This window comes from Lissotriton helveticus, chromosome 4_1, assembly GCF_964261635.1.
Source record: "Lissotriton helveticus chromosome 4_1, aLisHel1.1, whole genome shotgun sequence".
NCBI lineage: Eukaryota > Metazoa > Chordata > Amphibia > Caudata > Salamandridae > Lissotriton > Lissotriton helveticus.
The window spans coordinates 1,245,102,395-1,245,124,650 of NC_136063.1; positions in this window are offsets into that span (position 1 = coordinate 1,245,102,395).

Genomic DNA, 22,256 nt, shown 5'->3' on the forward strand with positions numbered 1-22,256 from the left:
CAGTAAGACTCTTATATTCTAAGCCTTCTTCCTGTGTGTTGGTGAATGGCGAACTGTCAGATCCCTTTCCTATTACGAGAGGAACCCGTCAGGGTTGCCCTCTTTCCCCTCTATTGTTCGATCTATATATAGAGCCCTTCGCTCAGCGGGTGAGGGAAGAGGAGACTATTAAGCCATTTGTTTTTGGAGGGTGGGAGCGGAAAGTGGCTTTATATGCCGACGACATTTTGTTATTTTCTTCAGATATTAGCTCAGCCCTTCCAGCAGCCATTAATCTTGCTCTAGAATTTGGTGAAATATCAGGCTATGAGGTTAATGCCTCCAAGACTGAGGTAATGATCTGGAATGATACTGATAGTATATTGGAAGTACAGCCTACTGCTAGTCTCCGGTATCTGGGTCTGAATATAATCAAAGACATTAATAAAATCGCAATAGTTAATTTCACCAATGTTGCAAGGGAATGTTGCAATCTCATGCAAACTTGGTCCCATCTTCCGTTAACTTTGTTAGGACGTGTTCATTTAGTTAAAATGACTATCTTGCCAAAGGTGTCATTTCTCTTCAATACTATACCTCTTTTTTTCGACCCAACTGTCATCTCCAAGTTACAGGGAGACATAACATCTTTTATTTGGGATAAACATATCCCTAGAATTGCATGGAAGAAGCTCAGGCGGCGCAGGGAGAAGGGGGGCGTGGCAGCACCAGATCTACAGGTATATGCTTGGGCTTTCCAACTAAGTCATACCCGAAAGTTGTTGAAAATGCCGGTGGATCACGGATTTGTCTTGTTGTTCTCAGCTATGCTCAAAGGGGTAGCGGTTTCACAATCAGGTTTTTTGTTTAAATTTGGAGACCCCAAATTCTTTAAGAAAATTTAGTTGAAAGTTTTGCAGGGGATGGCGAAAACATGGTATAAGGTGAGGACCTTAGTTAAACTTGGTTACTTTTCTAGCAGGGCCCCGCTTTGGGATTCTCCTGGAAGTCCTGAGTGGCTGAAAGACAGTTTGTCTGCTCCCTTGCATGTTGGTAGTCTGGAGGTATGGGGAGAAATATTTGTGGAGGGAAGCGTGTTACCATGGGAAGTTCTAAATATGAAAATAGGATTGAACCTCTCCAAATTTAAATATATCCAGATTACCAGCTGGATGCAGCATTATACCTCGCAAACATCAGCCCGAAGTCGAACTCCAATTGGTGGTGGCAACCAACTTGAGGCTCTACTTTTAGACAAACTATTGGGCAAAAAAGAGGTTTCTGTGTGGTATAACTGGATACTGGAGGAATCTGAAGGAGAATTTCAACATGCAGAGGCATTGTGGGGCTCTGCCCTTGCGTGCCCTAACCTAACTCATTTGTGGACCATATCATTTCAAGTCCTATGGGATATTGTGAAGCCTGCATGGCTGCGTAGAAACCACCTATACATGCTTCATAGAGCATATTATTCTCCACAAAGGATTTCAAAATTTGTCCAAGGTTCCTCGGTGGCCTGCGCTAGATGTGGCTTGTTGGAGGCCACCGACGCACATATGTTTTTTGAATGACCCTGTATTTCAGTTTTTTGGGATTCCATTAACAAGTTGCTTTCTGATTCATTGGGTTTCCAAATTTCTATAGATCTACCCCTTGCCATATTGGGAGTGAGTGATGGAATTCGAAGTACAGCTAAAAATATTATCTTCTACTCATTTTGCAGGCAAGAAGGGAGATCTGTATAAAGTGGAAGGATCAGCAACCTCCGTCACTACCTGATTGGCGAGCTTCAGTCCTTCAAGTATCTAAACCTGACTTGGCAAGAGCTGGGATCCGCAATAAAAGATCCTTTTGGCTCTTGCTGAAATGGAACTAGTTGTTCGGGGTTTTTTTTTTTTTTTTTCCCCGGTCCAATGATTATGCTGCTGAGGTTTACCTTCACCGCTATACTGAGTCCTGCTTTCCCAGTTTTCTTTTTTCTTTTTATGGCAGTAACATTCACAAGCACATGGTTTTCAATTGCAGGTTTAAGGTACTTTTATTATGATGAAGGGTCGCGAGATAGGAACAGTTTATAACCCTTGCCAGTCTTGTACTGAGACAGCATATGGTACACGAACAACCTGTAATATTTGAAACCTGGTGGAATATGAGGAAAGAAAAAAAAAAAGATCCTCGATCCGCCTCCCTGAGATTGTTACTTTTGGTACCCAACCTCTTGCTCGTAGGGTGCCCTTAGTTAGTCTATCTTGTAGTCCCGTATCTGTCGCTGTTGCTCTTGTGTTTCTGGTTAGCAAGGAATGCCTTACTGCTGTTCCCTCTATCCTACATACGGATTCGGTGGCCCCTTGTTAGATAGAACTGCGACAAAAGGATATACATTTACAGGGTTTGTGGACTGCCAGTCCTGAGCTAGCTTCGTTGACTTTGTTTATTGCTGAAGTAGGTGGTTGTCCTGAGGTAGCAGTATGGTAGTCTGTCTCAAAAAGACACTTTCTCGTCCTGTATTTTAGGGTATTGTTCTTGAGGGTACTGTAGCCCTATGCTGGCAAGGTTAACGAACAATCTAGGCAGACATCCTTCTCTTCTTGGCGTGTTAAGGAATTTGCATCAAGAAGCCCTCTAGCTGATTAGAACTGCGTTTTAGAACTAAAGTATGCTATGCTTTAATCAGCAGAAAATTACACTTGATTTTAAAGTGCTCTGCCATTCCCAGAGTGCCTCAAAAGCGTAGCCTACCTGCTTTTAAGATGTACAGCGTGTATTTTTCAAATTGGAGAACACAGTTCGTGTACAGAGTTCACCAATTCCAGGTGTGCTTTTAAAAAGGTGCTTTACTTCCTTAGCACATATGGTTGTAAATCTTTTGCAAGTAGGAAAGGAAGAAAGGAGATATGGCTTGCACATGAAAATGTTGATTTTGTGATTAGTGGGTGCAGAGGTCACAGGCTGTGATTGGGGTGGAGAACTAATTCGAAGGTGAGTGGTGGTCGGCAGAGAGGTGGCCGCAGGAGTGACGTCACTTCCTCCCAACATTTAATGTTTCCACTCTAGTTCACCATGAGCGTGTGCAGCACCAGGTGTTATATAGGTCTGCACAGAATAAGTTGCACCAGTCGAAGAAAAACATTGCTTTTGTCACCAGTTTGGAGGCCTGGAGGACTCGTGGCCTGTAGCTTTGCTTCTCTTTCCTCCTTCTCACCTGCCTGTATGTGTCTTGGGTGATTGGCTGACAAGGTGCTGCAGAGAATTTGCCACATGACTGGAACTGTCAGTGCCTGCTTAGGACGCTCTCACTTTAGCTATTGGTGCTGAGGGTCTTCTGCTGTTTGGGACTGTAGATTAGACCTGGAGATCCAACTATGACTACTGGAGGTTTTACATCTTATACATTCGTTGATTGCTAGATCAGGTGTATTGCGTGACACATCCAAGGCACTTTGAGAGTAAAGTGTCACATTTACCATCTACATTGAGCTAAGCTATTTTCTACCATTTTAGAGACTATTTTTCGTTACAGTATTGTGGATTTTTTTGTTTGGTCTTGCGTTAAGTCTAGTAATAATTACTTATTTTTCTTAACTTGGTGTGGTGTCCATTTATAGTGTTTTCACTTTATTACTGTATGTGTTCAAAATGCTTTACACACTGCCTCTGAGATAAGCCTGTCTGCTCGTGCCAAGCTACCAAGGGGGTGAGCAGGGGTTATTCCAGAAGTGTACTCCCTTAGCCTGATTATAAGCAAGGGTTCCTATTTGGTCAATGGTACCTACTGCTGCAAACTAGAGACCCCCAGTTCTAACATTGGTGGTCAGCGGTGAGAATTTGGACTTGCACTTATGACTCATATACAGTTATTGGTGTACACTACTAGTGAGTGCAGACCATAATGCTCCCACATACTTTTTGGTAGAATTTTCCGTGGAACTTCTTTTTGCTTTTTGAGAACTACCAACTGTTTTTCACCATGAGCAAAGCAGCATCAAACGCATCTATCGATCTACAGTTTGAAAAAGATAGGGTTGATACCTACACTGTGCCACAGCTTAAAACCTTCTGCAAAAGATTTCAAATCCCTTTGAGAGGCGTAGCCAAAAAGTAAGAGTTCCAAAAGGCGCTGAGGGCCTGGTTGGAATTTAGAAATTCTATTGAGCATCTGGAGGAGCCTAGGGATGAGGCAGAGAATGCAGTTGGGCAGCTGGATGAGTTATTGGGCCTGACTGGGGAGAAAGTATCTTCAAGGCCAGGTAGCAGTGTTTCTTCAAAGGACCTGTCCCCAGGAGAGATGGAGGACAGGGAGAGAGATAGGGTGCATAAGATGGAGCTGGCCAAGCTAAAAATAGGTTGGCAGATGGAGTTGGAGAATTAGAAGTTGGCCTTGGAGGAAAAGAGGATGCATTTAGAGCATGAAAAGATGTTCAGGGAGTTGGAACTGAAAGCCAAGAGTTTAGAAATTACTCCCTCTGGAGGCAGCACATCATCTGTGCCTGTAGAAACAAGAGTGTTCATTCCCACGGATGTTATTAAGGAGTTTCATAAGAATGAAGATATTGGGCAATGGTTCAAGGCCTATGAGGTATCTATGTCCTTCCACCGTGTCCCTGAGAAGGATTGGGGAGCGGGGTTGTGGGGGCAGTTCCTTAGTGATTGGCAGGACACTTTGTTGGATTTGCCTTCTGAAGATCAGAATTCTTATGTACATATGAAAGAGGCCTTAATGTCCAGGTATGGGTTGACTCTTGAGTTATTTAGACAAAGGTTTAGGAATTGTAAGAAACTGGAGTCTAGCACTTGGGTAGAATATATTTCTTTCTTTGGCAGATCATTGGATGGTTGGGTGAAGGGTAGCAAAGGGAATGATTTTGAAGTGCTCTATAATTTGATTTGATAGGGGCACTTGTCAAATAATTGTTTTCCAGACCTACGCCAGCACTTTATTGATAGCAAGCTGAATAACCCTAGAGAGTTTGCTTAGGAGGAGGACCCCTGGGAGAGCACCCGGGTCCAGAAGGGTCATGTGGGAGACTCCACCAAAGGTGGACAGGGTCCCCAGCAGAAGAGTGAGGGGGACAAGGGCAAACAGAGGGAGTTCCAGAAAGGACCCCAAGGGTACCAAGGAAAATGTTCCCCCCACTTCCCCCTGAGAAGAAGCCTGGGGCCCGAAGGGTAAACCTGTTCATCGGAGACCCCTGAAGTGCTTGAAGTGTGGTGAAGTGGGCCATAGGTTTTATGATCCCCAGTGCCCACAGAGGGACAAGACAGCACCCCATGGTGCACCACCCCGGCAGATGGCGAGTGTAGCCCTGGAGGAGGAGATGGATGCCCAAGGTGGGTAAGGTCCCACAGAGATATCCCTTGTCTCTTTAGGAGACTGTGAGGTGGACCCCAGGACCCAGCTGCCTGATAACACTAAAAAGTACAGGCAGTGGGTGACCATCAATGGCCATAGAGTGGAGGCTCTTAGAGACACTGAAGCCAGTGTGACAGCTGTCAGGTGTCACCTGGTGTCTGAAGAGAAGGTGGTCCCGAAAGCATTTTATCCAGTTGTTGCCGCTGACAACACAGAGAGCCACTGCAAGGTGTCTCAGGTTCCCTTTGAGTGGGGGGTCTCTGGTACTCTTCAAGTAGCTGTGAGGCCAGCCATGCCTGTTGACTGTCTGTTAGGTAACGATTTGGAGAGCTCCCCTTGGACTAAGGTGGAGCGAAGTGCTCATTTGGAGATGTGGGTCTGCCTTACTCAGCGAGTGTGACCACACGGTTCATAGCAGTCAGTAAGGGTGTTCAAGAGTACCTAGAGCCTGAAAGAGTAGCCCACCCCCATGGTTCCCACGGTCCAGGAGGAGGCAGACCTTGAGGGGGATGCCCTGGAACCTACAGGGAAACAGGTAGCTGAACTGGGGGACCTGCCTGAGCTGACCCATTGGCAGCAGGAATGAGGACACTCGAGGGAGGAGTTCTGAGAGGAGCGGAAGAAGTGCCCTTCTCTTCTGGGTTTGAGGCAACAGGCTGCAAACCAGGCAGCAGGTGATCAGTCTGGATCTCATTGGATCTACTGGGAGAATGGTCTCCTGTTTAGTAAGCCTAAGGTTGCTGAGCCTGGGTCAGCATGTGTGCTGGTGGTACCCAAGCGCTTCAGAGCTTTTCTACTGGGGCTGGCTCATGATGTGCCTTTAGCAGGACATTCGGGGGCAGGACAAGACCTTTGAAAGGCTTGTCTCCCACTTTTATTGGTCCCAAATGTGCCAGAGTTCAAATACTCATTACAGCACCTGTCAGACTTGCCTGGCAAGTGGAAAGAGTGGGAGGAAGCATAAGGCTCATCTCCAGCCATTCCCTGTGGTCAGCTCCTCCTTTGAAAGGGTGGGCATTGACATACTGTAGCCTCTGGATCCCAAGACAGCCATGGGCAACAGGTTCATCCTGGTCTTGGTGGACCATGCCACCTGGTACCCGGAAGCCATCCCTCTCAGGAAAGTGACGGCCCCCGTGGTGGGATGTGCGCTGATGAGGATTTTCTCCCATGTGGGGTTCCCCAGAGAGGTGGTGTCAGACCATGGTACAGACTTCATTTCTAAGTATATGAAGTCCCTGTGGCAGGAGTGTGTGTTAACTTATAAGTTCACTACTCCTTACCACCCACAAGGCAATGGGCTGGTTGAGAGATTTAACTGGATCCTCAAAGGCATGATTATGGGTCTTGAGGAACCCATAAGGCGTAAGTGGGATGTCCTCTTGCCATGCCTTCTCTTTGCTTACAGAGAGGTGCCATAGAAGTCCTTAGGGTTCAGCCCCTTTGAACTGCTCTATGGTCACCCTGTAAGAGGACCTCTGAGTTTGGTTAAGGAAGGCTGGGAGAAAGCTCCCAGGAAACCTCCCCAGGATGTATATACTTACATGCTGACCTTCAGAAACCAAACCCGGCATTTCAGGCAACTCGCTCAGGCGAATCTGGAAGCTAGCCAGGAAGAGATGAAGTGGTGGTACGATAAGAATGCCACTCTGGTTGAGCTTCAGCCTTGTCAGAAAGTTTGGGTCATTGCCCCTGTGGAGCCCTGTGCGCTCCAGCATTAGTGGACCAGAACATTTGAGGTGGTGGAGTGCAAGAGTGATGTCTCCTACTTGGTGGACTTGTGGTCTCCAAGGAACCCTTTGCGGGTCCTGCATGTCAACCGTCTGAATCCCCACTTAGAAAGGTCCGAAGTGGGCCTGCTCCTAGCAACAGATGCTGGAGTTGAGGAGGAGTCTGAGCCTCTTCCTGACTTCCTGTCTGCAACAGAGCAAGATAGGTCAGTGATTGGTGTTAACCTCTCTTCCATTCAGACCCCTGAGCAGCAGAATGACTGTCTCCAGTTGTTGGGCCAGTTTTCTGATTTATTTTCCCTGATTCCCAGTGTCACTGATTGGTGTGTCCATGATGTAGACACCGCAGATAGTTAAGCACAACATTTACAGAGTGACTGACAGGGTGAGAGCTTACATCAAGGAGGAGGTCTCCAAGATGCTTGCATTAGAGGTGATTGAGTCCTATAACAGTCCTTGGAGCAGCCCCGTGGTCTTGATCCCAAAGGCTGCCGCTCTGGGTGCCACGCCAGAACTCCGGTCCTATGTGGACTACCGAGGGCTCAATTCAGTCATCAGGACTGATTCGCACCCCATCCCCAGAGCTGATGAGCTCATTGATGCGTTAGGGGCTGCCCGGTACCTCAGCATGTTTGATCTAACCTCTGGGTAGTGGCAGATCGCCTTTTAACTGAAGGGGCAAGAGAGAGGTCAGCATTCTCCACACCAGATGGGCACTACCAATTCCGGGTTATGCCCTTTGGGATGAAGAATGCCCCTGCCACCTTTCAGAGGTTGGTTAACCAGGTGTTGGCTGAACTGGAGTATTTCAGTGTCACCTACCTGGATGACATTGCAGTGTTCAGCGCCAGTTGGGAAGAACATCTGCGCCACCTCTGGGAAGTGTTAATGACCCTGCAGAGAGAAGGCCTTATGATCAAGGTGAGTAAGTGCCAAATCGGGCAGGGTTCTGTGGTGTACTTGGGACACCAGGTTGGGAGCGACCAGGTGGCGCCCCTACAACCAAAGATTGAGACCGTCCTGGCTTGGGAAGCCCCCAAGACCCAGACAGAGATGAGAGCCTTTTTAGGACTCACTGGGTACTACAGGAGGTTTGTCAAGGGGTATGGCAGCATTGTTGCACCCTTGACAGAGGTGACTTCCAGGAAGCAGCCCATGAAAGTGACGTGCACTGACACCTGTCAGAAAGCTTTTGATGCACTGAAGACTGTCATGTGCACGGCACCCGTGCTCCTGGCACTCAATATCTCAAAAGAGTTCATTGTTCAAACAGATGCTTCAGAGCATGGTGTGGGGGCTGTTCTTTCACAGATGAATGATGAGGGCCTAGATATAACCTGTAGCCTTCATCAGTAGGAGGTTACTTCCACGGGAACAGAGATGGAGTGCAATTGAGCGTGAGACATTTGCAGTGGTCTGGGCACTGAAGAAGTTACGACCATACTTGTTTGGGACTTACTTCTGGCTTCAGACAGACCACAGGCCCCTCAGATGGTTGATGCAGAGGACAGGTGAAAATCCAAAGCTGCTGAGGTGGCCCATTTCCCTACAGGGGATGGAGTTCATGGTGGAACATCGCACTGGTACAGAACACGCCAATGCTGATGGTCTGTCCAGATTTTTCAGCCTTAGTGAATAGAACTCCCAAGGGGTGGGTAGTTCGCCCCACATTTCAGCTGGAGGGGACACATGTTAGACCTGGCACCATTGGCATGGGTATCCCTTCCATTTTTTTTGCTGTTCCCTCCTGTATTTGTGCTATATATTTTGCCAGTCTAGATGATTTGGGCACTCTGCCACTGCTATTCAATGCCAATGTGCCAGTGCACCCTATTGTAAAATATTTTATTGGATTAGAAACTCAATTTGCTTTGGGATCCTGAAAAGATTGAGGAAAGTCCTGGTCTTATTGCCGGTGGAAGCTCGCCAAACCTTGGTACATGCTCTGGTTACCGCTAGGATGGACTATGCGAACCTGCTGTATCTGGGAGCACCGAGTAAAAGTGTTGGGCGTCTCCAAGTGCTGCAGAATGCGGCAGCACGCTTGGTCCTTAGGTTACCCAAAAGAGCACCTTCGAAGCAGGCTTTGCAAAAACTACACTGGCTGCCTGTGAGGAGCAGAGTTGAGTACAAAGCCCTCTGCACCTGCCATCGGATTTTGAATGGCAGGGCACCGCGACCTCTGCAGAGCTTGATTAAAGCGTATGAACCTGCTAGAGCACTGGGATCCGCGGGCGGGGGACTGCTGTCGACCCTCAAGGTGAAGAAGGCTCGCATGGGTGGCAGATCTTTCAGGCACCTAGCACCTTACCATTGGAATAAACTTCCAGTGGCTCTTCGCTTGGAACTAGTAGAATCCAGGTTCAGAGCTAAATTAAAAACCCATCTCTTTGTCTGTTAAGCAGGCCCACGTTGGCAGCCCTAGTTCTCTGTTTAGGCCTCCTCATCGGTAGCGCGGGGACACGCCGGTGTGCGTAACTCAGCGCTTTACAAATGCCCCTATTATTATTATTATTATTAATGATTGGTTAATTTTATTTACTTGTCAGATCCTAGTACAGTGCACCATGTGTGCCCAGGGCCTGTAAATGAAATGCTGCTGGTGGGCTTGCAGCTTCTAAAGTGTGTCTCAGGCCTGCCATTGCTGAAACCTGTGTGCAGTCCAGTACTGCCATGTTGACTCAGTAAGAGCACCCACTTGCCAGTCCCTAAACCTTCCCTTTTCTACATTTTAGCCACTCCTAAATTAGGCCCAAGGACATGGGGCATTGTATGTAAAAGGTAGGACATGCCTCATGTGTGTAGCATGTCCTAATTGTGAATTACAGCCAATTTCGTTTTTCACTATTGCAAGGCTACCTGTTCCCGTAGGCCAGAATGGGCAGGTTGATTATAACATCTTACAATCCTAACTGACTCATGGAACTAGGTTGAAATTCGAGTTTAGTATACCTGAACTCAGAATGATAAAATAATTTGTTTTAGTTAAAATACCACTTTTAGAAAGTAGGCATTTTCTTGCCTAACTATCCAGGCCTGTCTCTGCTAGATAGTGTATTCCTTGACCGGTTTTTGAGTGACAGAAGTGGGGGTCTCCAGGAGACAGGGTGAGTCAGCACAGGGCTGAATAGACCTATCTGCATGAAGAGTGGTGGGAGGAGTTGCACCTGGATCCGAATAGGGCTGTGCCCGCCTTCCACAATGCTGGCTCCCCCTCCTGTGGTGTGCCCGATGACCCTGGCCCGCACTGTCAAAGGAAAGAAGGAGTCCTGTAAACAAAGTGCTCCAGGTCTGCACAGAACTGGTTTGGACTAGGTACAGACACTCTCTGCCTTCAGAGACAAAGGATTTTGGTGTATAAAAAGGGGGACTTCTGGGAATCAAGACGACCCTTTGCCAAGAAAAAGAACCAAGGAAGCTGAATGAGGAGACTGCCCCAGTGCTGTGCTGTTGGGTTGGCCTGCAGCAGTTACCTTATTTGCCAAGGAAAGGAGAAAAGGAACTTTGTGTGTACTATTGCAATCTTGAAAAGGAATCTCCAAGGGCTTGAACTGAGCTTGCCTCCTACCTGAAGTCTCAGGGATACAAGGCTTCACCACCAGCTCCCCTAAATTCCCTTGCGGTGGAATTCTGTCTGCAGAGAGGTGCCTACTGTTGTTTGGGCCCTCTGAAGAGAAGGCGAGTCGCTTGGAGCTGGAAGGGCAATGCAACAAGGAGAAGCGTGTCGCCGCCGCAGCAGTTGCCATTGCATCGCCGAAGCAGCGTGTCGCCGCTACAGCTATTCGCCATTGCATCATCGACAAATGCTTCGCATCATCTGAGAAGCATGTCACCGTTGCAGAGGTCGCCAGCGCATTACCGGAGAAGCGTGTCGCTCAGAAGTTACTGAGTTCGCCGCAGGCCATCAGGCGTGGATGCATCGCATCCAACGTTGCTGCATCACATCGAGACACCATTTTCTCGCAACGCACCTGATAGTAGCATCGCATCGAGGCACCATCTTGTCGCATCGCACCAGATCACAGTAAGAAACCGGCGCATCACCTCCTCTCCGGTAAGGAACCTACACATGACCTCCCCAGCGTTGCAGTAAGGAACCGACGCATCACCTCCCCCGAAGCAAGGAACTGACGCACCACCTTCCCTGCAACCTCTTTTTTTGTATTATTTGACACATCCATGGTACTTTGAGAGTAAAGTTTTGCATTTACCATCTACATTGAACTAAGCTATTTACTACCATTTTAGAGACTATTTTTGATTACAGTATTGTGAAGTTTTGTTGTTTGGTCTTGTGTTAAGTCTAGTAAAGATTACTTACTTTCTAAACTGGTTTAGTGTCCATTTGTAGTGTTTTCACTGCATTACTGTATGTGTTCTCAAATGCTTTACACACTGCCTCTGAGATAAGCCTGTCTGCTCGTGCCAATCTACCAAGGGGGAGAGCAGGGGTTATTTTAGATGTGTACCCCCTAACCCTGACTAGAAGCAAGGGTCCCAATTTTGTCAAAGGTACCTACCTCTGTCAACTAGAGACCCCCAGTTCTAACAGTGTCGTGTCACATTCAAACAAATACGTTTTCATAGTTAGAGTTAATAAAGAAGAATCGACGTTAAAAGGTAAAAAGCTGGTTTCGTTTTTCATATATATAATTTTGTACTTGATCTAGATGAGAAACAGTTTACCAAAACGGTGCTACTTCTGACTCAATATACCGTGTCAAGTTATCAACATAAGAGACAGGTCTAGTCTGTTGAAAGCAGAAATAGGTAAAACTGTCAAAATGATATTAGTCAGTTGGTAAAACTGTGAACACTACCTTAAAAGTATCTTTTCTTATCTACTTCGTCAGTTTACCTTTGTTTTCTGACATACATATTGTTGATCCTTCCACTCAGGCATCCATCCACCCAACATTCATGCATGCATTCATGCTTGAGTGCAGGGCTTTAAGAGGGATGAAAAAACTGTGTGTGGGGCTGTCTCTCAAAGGGATATGACCGATGACATTAAGGGCGTGGCTTAAAAACACCTAAGATGAAAATATGTGCTTAGCAGAGTGTGCCACCTGACGGTATTTGGCTGTTTCTATCATTTCATCCAGATATCCAGATACTATAAGTAATATTACACATACAACAAGCCAGGACTATTGGCTTTGACAATGGTTGTTAGTTGCATAAAATAAAATTAGCATAAACTATGGCTTTGTTGTATACTGTAGTGAAAATGCTTCCATTCTGAAATGATGAGACTGTGAAAGAACTAAAACGAGTCTTTTTGAAGTTATATCAAAGGCAGTGGACGGTGGTACTGCTGCAGAGTTAATATAATTGTTTTCACCCTGAGGGAGGGCAAAAAAAATGAGACCGATAGGGACCCGTCTCGGCATCTACTTTCTAGAACTTACCGGTGCTGGGCACGTCAGAACCCGGCCCACTCAAAACCCTGCTTGAGTGTGTTGTGTAGGGGGCTGTGTGCTTGTATTTTATGGCTACATGGAAGTTATTTGCTTGTGTTTGTGTTCTTGAGTGCTGTTTGGATACTGGAATCAATGCACGTGTGCTTCTTATGTGTTCTTGTATGCCTGTAGGTCAGTGCGCATGTTTTTGTTTTTTGTGTGCATGACTACTTGCATGTGTGTTGCAAGTTTGCACAGGTATCTCTGTAGGCCTACCGCTCTGTCCTACCGAGGTGAAGGCATATGTGTGGCCATCGCTGTCTGTGTTACATGGTCAGCGACTAGCTGCCGCCTCCCCCCCCAATCCGGCACCCAACACCCAGGAACGTGGACACGAGACATCTTTACTTTTTGGAAGGCGGGCGCTAGTCGCCCGGCCGTATTTATTAAAGTATGAAATAAAAAAAAAGGTTTTTTAATTGCATCATCAACAATTTATACAAAAATCAGCAGGACATTTAGATACATAATTCTTCAACAAGTTTGAGAGCCTGACCTTAACAAAAACTCTAATACATGTTGTTTCCTAACCGAGACTAAACATCCTCATCTTGATTTTTGTACATTTCTGGCCATATGGCAGGGTCACTACCGGTGTCAGGTCCTACAAGCTGCGCCTCCCCCTGAGACGTGCGCATGCGCAGTGTTACCATGGGACTTGCCCGATCTACGCCCTGAACTCCATTTACCCACTGAAGGAGGGCCCTTACTCTGCGCCGGTGGCATCATGAGTCCACGCGCGCGGGGTGGCTACCAGCCTAAGGAAAGCGTGAACTACTCCTACCCGCGCTCCTTTGCTTTGCAGCATCCATTACCTTGCCCCTGGAGTTCTGGGAGTGGCCCGCAGGCCCCTCCCCCTGGGCGGGAACCTCCATAGGATGATGCCCGCCCCCTCAGACCCCAAATATGTGCTCACCGATAATGACCTTACCGCCACAGGCCAGCATTGTTAACCGACGATCTGGCCTCCCCCTGCCTAGACCTACCCTAGAAAGTTCTCACTTTAGCAAAACCTTCCAACTAGGCCCTGACATCAACAGACCACAGGCCCCTTCCTACCTCCGTCAAATGGACTCCCCTCACCAGGTAGGACAAATACACCCATGTTGGATCATCTGGAACCGAGGGGGGCTTGAACTAATTTGTCCCACTGTGCGTTGATCCTCTTTATCGAGTGATTCAACGCCCTGACCGGGTCCTTGCCGCCACGGGATAAGTTGAGACCCTACTACTGTGCCACCCGGGCAAGTCCTGAAGACCCACCCACAGTGGAGATGAACCCATCAATGAGTATTCGACTCCCAAGTTTGGCCAATTCAGTCCCCCCTAGGTGAAGTATTACCACTGACAGGGGGTCGGGCTGCTGAGCTAAAAGTCCCTGAAAGAAGTTCCTGAACTGACCATGGCACAGACCCTCAAACCAACTCTTCCTTGTCCTGCGTCCAGCCTGTTGCTTGTGCTGGCACATTGTAGCTCCTCGACTTCTGGTGATGAGTTCCTCCCCTGCGTGGCAGGTTTGAGAAACTGCAAGAACCAGGAAAAGACCAAGAAAACCTGGGTGACAAATTCCCACCTCCACCTTAGGAGATAGGTAGCACTTACACCTGCCCGCAATACTTGGGCCCTTGTTGTCCACTTCCTCGACGTATGCTTCCCTTTTGACGTCCACCCGCTGCTGATGTTGCGGTGTGGAGGGCGTAAGCATCCCTTGGGCTGTCCACCTGTTGCAGCTGTTGTGATGTGGAGCACTCCAGGTATCCACCATTGACCCGCACTCCAGGTCATACATAAATTGGGAAGATAGACACAAACCATTAGTGTTCCGGCAATAATTGCTGTACACGCCTTAAACTTACATTACCATCAGTCGCTAAGATAATCTTAGTGCCAAATCACTACACATTAACATGTCGACAGTAAATGTTACCATGGTAGGCTGTAAATTGGCTTCCTATTTTCACAATCATTGTTACACAAGAAAGTTGTGCTGCAGGCGAGGACATCGCCTCTTAATCCTGGTTATCTACCCACGTCTTCATGCATAGGATCTATGTGTAAAACAAGACAGCCTCCTTAACAGTGCAGCATCACAGTCTTTAACTCAAAGAATTTAGCACAGCCCTACCTCCGCCAGGCCATACGCTGGCCCAAGGACCTTTTCCGCTCGCCACTTTGGCTTCTGGGAAATATCATCCCAGCCAACCGGACATAATCACATGCATCCCTAGAACTATGTGATGGCGCCACTAGGCTCTTGGGCGCCTTTTAGGTGTGACATCAGGGTGTGTATCATTATCAGTACCCCAAGTGGTCTTCCTAAAGGGTCTAGGCCCTGTCTCTATGCTATTCGCGGTTCCCCCACCATATTATTAATATGTGGCTTTTGGTACACCCTTAGAGCTCAACGTATCTGGTGCTAAATTACCGTGTGCTATATAAGTTTTCATACTGCAATTATTCGCCTCAAATCTCATCTTAGGCTCAACGTATATTGTGCCAATTTACTTGTGTGTTAAATAAGTTTACTGACTGAACTAAAGGGGTGTGTTTAGTACAAATACATATATTTGTTGGTATACACCTGTTCTTTTTCATTTACTCATTCATGAGATTAAAGACTGGTAAAACAAGCTGCTCTATATTCCCTCATTACTTAGCTGAAGGCTGAACGCAATACAGCTAACCCTAGGATAGCTTTACTAATAATGTTGACTCTAACCTATCATCCATGAAGGGTCGTTTGGACAGGTGCAATTTCTGGACTGGTGCACAGCACCAAGTATGGTGCTTACCTCCACAATGCAATCAGTCCATTGTGTATACCTCATTCGTGAATGGTTCCATGATTGTTCTAACTATCACCTCAGCAGACACCAATGATAGTCATTCTAGAGCGTCAAATTCTGACTTATGTCAATGGCTGTTCTTTGCATAAGATAACTAAGCAGCCACCATGGCTCGGATAAATTATTGCAAATGCCTGTAGGACATCAATAAAGAGGCCCGGGAATGAACACAACAAGGCATATGTAGCCCGGGCATCACGGCTATTAAGCAATGTATTTAGCGCCCGCACCCGGGTGATCCAAGGAAACTTGTAGTCACCGTGCCAAAGTTTTACAAACATGGTGCACAATGAAACAGCCCATGCCATAATCCAACACGTTTAACCACTGCAGAAAAGTGGTAACACGGAGCAAGCTAAGGCACAGGCCTCGCTCGCTGTTTAGCACTGAAACTCCTGGCCGGTGCGCGCAGCGGCTTGGCCCACAAAGGTAAGACTACCCCTATTACGTGCACTATTCCCAACTCTGGACTGTCACAGTCCGTGTGTGTGTATTTTTAGCGTGTGTACCATATTCACCCCTGTGATAGTGCAGATCCCTACGTTTCTGTTTGTACGTCACTGTAAATAGCTCTGACTGCCCTGGCACTCCTTCTGCACACTCATCCCCCGTAGGTGTACGCTACTGACGCAGATAAGTCAGTAATCCAGCGAATGTGTCTGGATACCTACATATGTACGACGTACGACTAATTCTATCCTATTGTATTCTCTGCGTTTTTATAAAGCGCTGATTTTACCCGAAGGTGTCAGAGCACTGTAACATAGGACCTGTTAGAAGAGTAAACTGTTGCAGGAATAGAGCAACAAAATGTAGCATGAAACCGACTGGCCAAGCAAAAGTCACCCAGTCTGACCAATGCTGATGACTCGCAAATTTCCTCGCGAACAATAGCAGGCCAGATAATCACACAACACATGCGAAAAGACCACCATTTCAAACCTAGTACGCACATGATGTGCTCCCTGCTAAGCAGAATTAAACCCAATGCGACCAATTTACCAAGAACAAAAGCATTTCCAGGCGGGGTCTGAGAAGGGGGGGAATTATGTGAAAATGTCCCTCGTACCAGATCTTTGCAAGCGCGCTCTGCTATGCTATATTAATGCATCATAGAATCCTTCAGCACGTTCAGAAACGGTCCACTGCCAAACCTGTATCCCATACCTACGCATTGGCGAAATCCCTGAAACACATGTACAGCCACCTATAAAGCTGTAACCCTAATACGCCTTGATAACAGTGCACTGCCTCCATACTTATGCAACATGTCCTATGGAGAAGACGGGTAGTTCATGAATCTCGCAAAAGGCAGTGCCAGCTGCGCTGAGTTTAAGTCATCCTTCCCCCCCCATGAAGTCGCTTAATCAAATCATGCGGCTGTGAAACATCCCCTCATCTCATTAATACAATACGACTATGTTGTATCTTTCGTGCCATATAATTCAATTGAAGGACTTCCCACTATTCTTACATCAGACGTGCGGGGCATATTACCCCCCTATTCATTCATGCCAAAGCGTCCCCCCCTAGATCATAGCTGACTCTCACGCGTTAAACATCGGAAGTTCTTACATGGCCACAACCTGCCCCCACACATGAAATCAGTGTCTAAAGCGTCACCCATAGCAAACTGAAACACCTCATAGCTATGGTTTTACATGAATCCTGAATAAGAGCGCCGTACAAAGCGTCAGTCACCTTACATATTTGTGTCATTGAAGCACTCTTTAATGCTTAACAGTGCGACTTGTGCAAATGTTTGGGGGCAGACATATTTACCACGGGCTACCTCGGCATAACGTCAGAAGGTCCGAGACTTATCTCAGTTAAATCGCAACCATTATTGTGCCCCCAACACATCCCCTCCCCAAAAACGTTGGAGAAGTCAACTGAAACCTGTTTTATTGTACCATTGCACGTCTTGGAAGAACGTTTTGGTCACCTTTCTCAAAATATCTACCATCAGTATGGTCGGACTGCATTTGTGATTTAATGCATACTTTAAACACATGACCACATAAAATATATCCACGCATTTCAGAATGCATATTTTATACAGCTCACTTAAACGGGTAATACTACCGCTAGGAGATATTCAAGACTCTACAAACCTCGGGTTAGAAAGTGACCCAGATAAAGTGTTTAAAGTAGCTACCCAAATTAGCCTGCACTTGAGAAAATTACTATTTTGAGATGCAGAAATATTGCACGAAAGTGTGATATACGAAAGCCAGACAGTGGAGAGCAGAAGAGATGACAGACGACAGGGAATGAACGCATTCAGGAAATGAAAAAACTTGATTAGATGATAAAATTATAAGCCATTAAAGGAGAGAAGGTATCTTAGATAAGAAAATGTAAAGGCAAATACATTGTTAAAAGTAAGAGCAAGAAAGTAACACTGCATTCGAAAACATGGTTTAAAACATGTAAAATTAAACCTCTACACCGCATTGCTTAGAAGAGGGAAAATGTAAAGAATACAGTGCACTCAACTGCTCACTCGCCATCCATCTCAGCACTACAACTGTATCTTAATGCGCAGTAACTTGAAGGCACCGGACCATTGCTTATTGATACACACTTGCAGGACCGCAGGCTGTTGTGAAACGAAAGCATGCCCTCGAGACGCTCATGTGAGGGCACGCGTATTTCATTAAAAACCGGCGTGCAGAGCAACTGCGCGGTTGTACTAAACCACTGGGGTTTGTGTACCTCACAGCTCTTCAACATCACTCAACAGGGATTACGATGAACTAATTCTGGTACACTCCCCGCGCTGCCACGAGGCTCGTGTAAATGCGCTGAGCCTCAGCTGACCGCGGCTCTTTCCGTGATTAGAGTTTACCCCTGGCTCTCGTTGGCACAGACTGCAAATCAAGAGGAAGATTAAGGTCTTTGTGTGTGGCAGACCCACGTCTGCGAGAGTCCGACACTCCTATTGGTTTAGAATCTAGCCCTCTCCCCCGGATGACTGCGATTGCCCCGCAAGCGCGCACCGCAGGGTTACTTACTGCACTTAATGTAGAACTCTGGCAGCTCGCGAGCCTGAGCCCATTTACCGCTCTCAGGAGTAAGATCTAGGAGAGTGTTGGGAGCGACAGCGCTCATACAAATGTGGATTTTATAGCAGAAAACCTGTAGGATGGGGTGAAGGAGGTTTGGGGAGACGCAGTCCAGAAATGAGCGGGTCTCTTGTGACTGGGGTGCGTGGTGCGCTTCGGGCTGGTGCTGTAGGTTGCATCGGCTAATGGAGGTGACTGCCTCTGCCTCCTATGCAAGCAATTAGAAGAAAACCCCTCTGGCAACAAACACCCTTTGTAGCCGGGATGTCGTCGATTGAGCCCGTGGCCCTATGTATCCACATCACGCGCCCTACCCCCGAGCTAAAGTACGCTGAGCCATCTTGCCGCCCACCCACAGCAGTATTATCAACATAGGCTCCGAGGCTCACCATTTAGCCCAGTGTCCGCATCACGGGCTCCACCGCCGAGATCTTGTCGGACTTGCCCGTCCAGTCCCATTCCGGCGCCACACTCCTCGCAAAAGCCTCATTCCGATGTGTTGCCTCTTCCCCGGTATCTTCCTCGACCAGCCGGCCTGCCAAGGGAAAGAGCGCCGACCCTGCTCCTCGATCCTTTGAACGACCTCCACTGACGCCCTGGGGTAATCCGGCGGCCTGGAGAGGGGAAAGAACAAAGAAATTACTAAAAACAAAGAAGCCCCGAGCGCGGGGCACACCGTTCAGCGAGGGAGCGTCCAGGGACAAGGGGGTCTCCTGGGCGCTCCCCACCTCTTTATTCCCGAGGGGTCAGGCGGCCCCTCCTTTAGCCCGCCCCCCCTGACCCGGACCTTCTACCTTGGATCCGGGTCAGGGAGGCCGCCGGCGGTGGGTCGCGCCCCCCAGGGCACGCCCCCACCGCCGAGTGACAACAAAGGGGGAAAAGGGGGGGCGACGGTCGCCGCGCCGCCATGCGTGCGGGGGGGCCAAGGGCCCCCCCTTTTCACATGCTTCTGTATGCATTCACTATACACAATCCAAACTGAAGGCGTTCGTCAATGCTTGAAAGATGTCCCTGTTGTACCTATACATTGGGTCTGTCACAATGTAGTATTTTCCTTTCTAAGATCAGCTTATTCACCTCACACTTTACAAAGGACCAATAAGTAGGGTGACATTATTAAAGATCTGGAGACAGATGGCGACTGAAAGCTCGTCACTTTTCATGTTTGCACCGAGACAGTTTTATATGCCTTCAGCCGACAAATGTGCCATTACCACTACATAATATTATCGCATCGCTAAAATCACAGCACATAGCCACGGAAACATTTAAAGGGGGAATTAAAAGGAGCTAACTACTTACAGGGCCATTAGCATGAAATGTCGACAGTGTGATTAGGGCTCATTTAGTAGCTTGCAGACGGAAGTAACACACAACAGAAGCTTGGTTTAAGAGAGAAGTGACTCATTCCGTGGAAAAACACAAAATCAGTTTGCGTGACCAGGATGCAAGCATTGCAGAGGCAGCCTAAGCGCCCACAACTCCCCGGTGTGCTTGGCTTAAGCCACCATATTTGGTGCCTGGGAGAGGGTTGTTTGAATCTCATTTTTCCGGAAAGGTGAGCGTGTACTTTTCAGTGAAGCATGACTACAAAAAGCGTTTACGGGATGAAAGGTGTGTGCTGTCATATTCGTGCAAAGCTGAAACGTTGGAACTATTAGACGCCATTTTGTTAATGAAAAATCAGAAGGAAATTACTGCACACTTCTTAATTTGAATCTAAACTATATAAAAGTGTCATCAGTATTGTTATCAGGGCCTGATTTAAATTTGGAAGGTATGGTATGAAGGTCTTTATGTAGATGAACATATATAGGGCATGCCTAGCTAGGGAGCAACAAAGTGCTGTATGGAGGTCGAAACCGCAGGATATGCTTCAAGAACGCTCACAGTAGGCAAGATGATAGTAGCTTGCTTATGGTCTGCGTTGGCAATACTGATGAGAAGTTTTTTTGTTTTTTTAAATATATTTTTATTGGGTTTTTTAAACAGACACAAAAGACAATCAACATTTAAACAATTCACCCTGCCCATATAGGGTAACATTCCTTCGACTTAGATGTTGGTGGCATGAATTACAAGGATTGAACGTTCCTGATAAACTATCGTAAAACATGTAACATAGAACATATATCCGGTGGAATTTTAAGTTGGGGGTGTTGGTCGACTGTAGTGGATTATGAGCCAGAACGGACCCCTTTCTCATTGTCTACTCTGGGGGAAAGTAAAAGAGGGGGAGAGAGAGGTAAGATTCTAGGGGGTAGGGGGTGGTGAGGGTGTCTTGCTCCAGGCGGAGGAGAGGGGTTGGGTTTTGCCACTGCTATTCACCAGCTCATTCAAGGTGGGTCATACGGGTCTAGGAACCTATCTAGAGAGGCCCACATTCATCTATTGGGATTTCTCCATGGTGTGTTATGTAGGGTTGTGTGGTCTGCTCCTCTCAAGAATGTCACCCAGTTGAGACACCCCTTGAAGGTGGCTTTGGGGGTGTCCTTCCAGTTGGTGAGGACTATTTTAGCTGCTGCCATTAATAGGAGGTCGAGGAGGATTCTGTCGTGTGGCTTGCATAGGTCATCTGTTATGAATGCAGTGGTAACTGAGGAAAACTCATCTTTAAGTGTGCACCCTAAGGCTTTGTTAATGAAGTTAAATACTTTGGGACAACATTTTTTTACCTTTGTGCAGTGGAAGAAGAGGTGTGCTAGGTCTCCCTGTTCTGTGCCACAGTTCCAGCAGCGGTCATGATCCCTTAGGCCCATGGCCGCTAGGCGAGTCGGGGTCCAGTAGATTTTGTGGAGCAGCCAGAATTTTGTCTGGACAAGCCCTGGGGAGACCATATTTTTCTCTGGGGCCGACCAGAGGTTGTGACTTTCTTGTTCGTTCAGGGTGGTGCTTAGCTCAGCCTCCCAGTAATTTGTTGTTTTGTTGTTAAGCTTAGAGGCGTTGGGGCGGAGTAGTTTGTAGATATGGGAGACTTGGTGGTCCACTTTGTTCAGGTGCTCCATATACTGGAAGATTGAGGGTACGTGTTTGGCTATACCTGATTTGGTTAGGGCAGTTCTGATTTTAAGGAAGTTGTAGAGTTCAATGTCTGGTAAGTTGTGCCACAATTGTAGCATGTTGAAGCTGAGGAGGTTATCCCTCTTTTCCAGCTGGGCTGGAAATGAGATCCCTGCTCTTTTCCATGCGTCTATGCTTATGGGTTTCCTTCTATATTATATTTTTGAGCTACCCCACACCGATTCCCAGTGCGAGTTTTTGATACTGTGTTTTAGTTTTTGATCTACTTTCATCAGGGCGAGTCTGGTGTTGTTGAATATGGGGCTCATGTTTTGTGACTGTTTGTTTGTAGTGAGTAATGTTAATGGGTCAAGGTTGTTGAGAATCGCCTTTTCCATCCTAAGCCAGACTGGCATGTAACTCTGGATGGGTCGGATCCAGTTGATCCCCTGTCTCGCTATCAATGCTGTCTGGAATGATCTGAAATCTGCCAGGTTTAGACCTCCTAATTTTTATCTAGTCGTAGCTTTTTCAGGCCTATTCTTGGTTTTTTGTCTTGTTTAACAATTTGTCCGTTTTACGGAGGAAGTCATCGGTAAGTTTGAGTGGGAGCATTCCCGACAGGTAGTTGATCACGGGAGTGATCATCATCTTAATTGTGTCTATTCTACCCCACCAGGATATAAACTTGGTGGACCAGGCCTACACAAGCTTTTTTGTTTTATCTAAAATTACTTTTTCATTTTGGTCAAGTGTGGATTTGAGGTTATTGCCGAATTGGATCCCTAGGTATTTGATGAAGCCGGGCTGCCATATGAGTC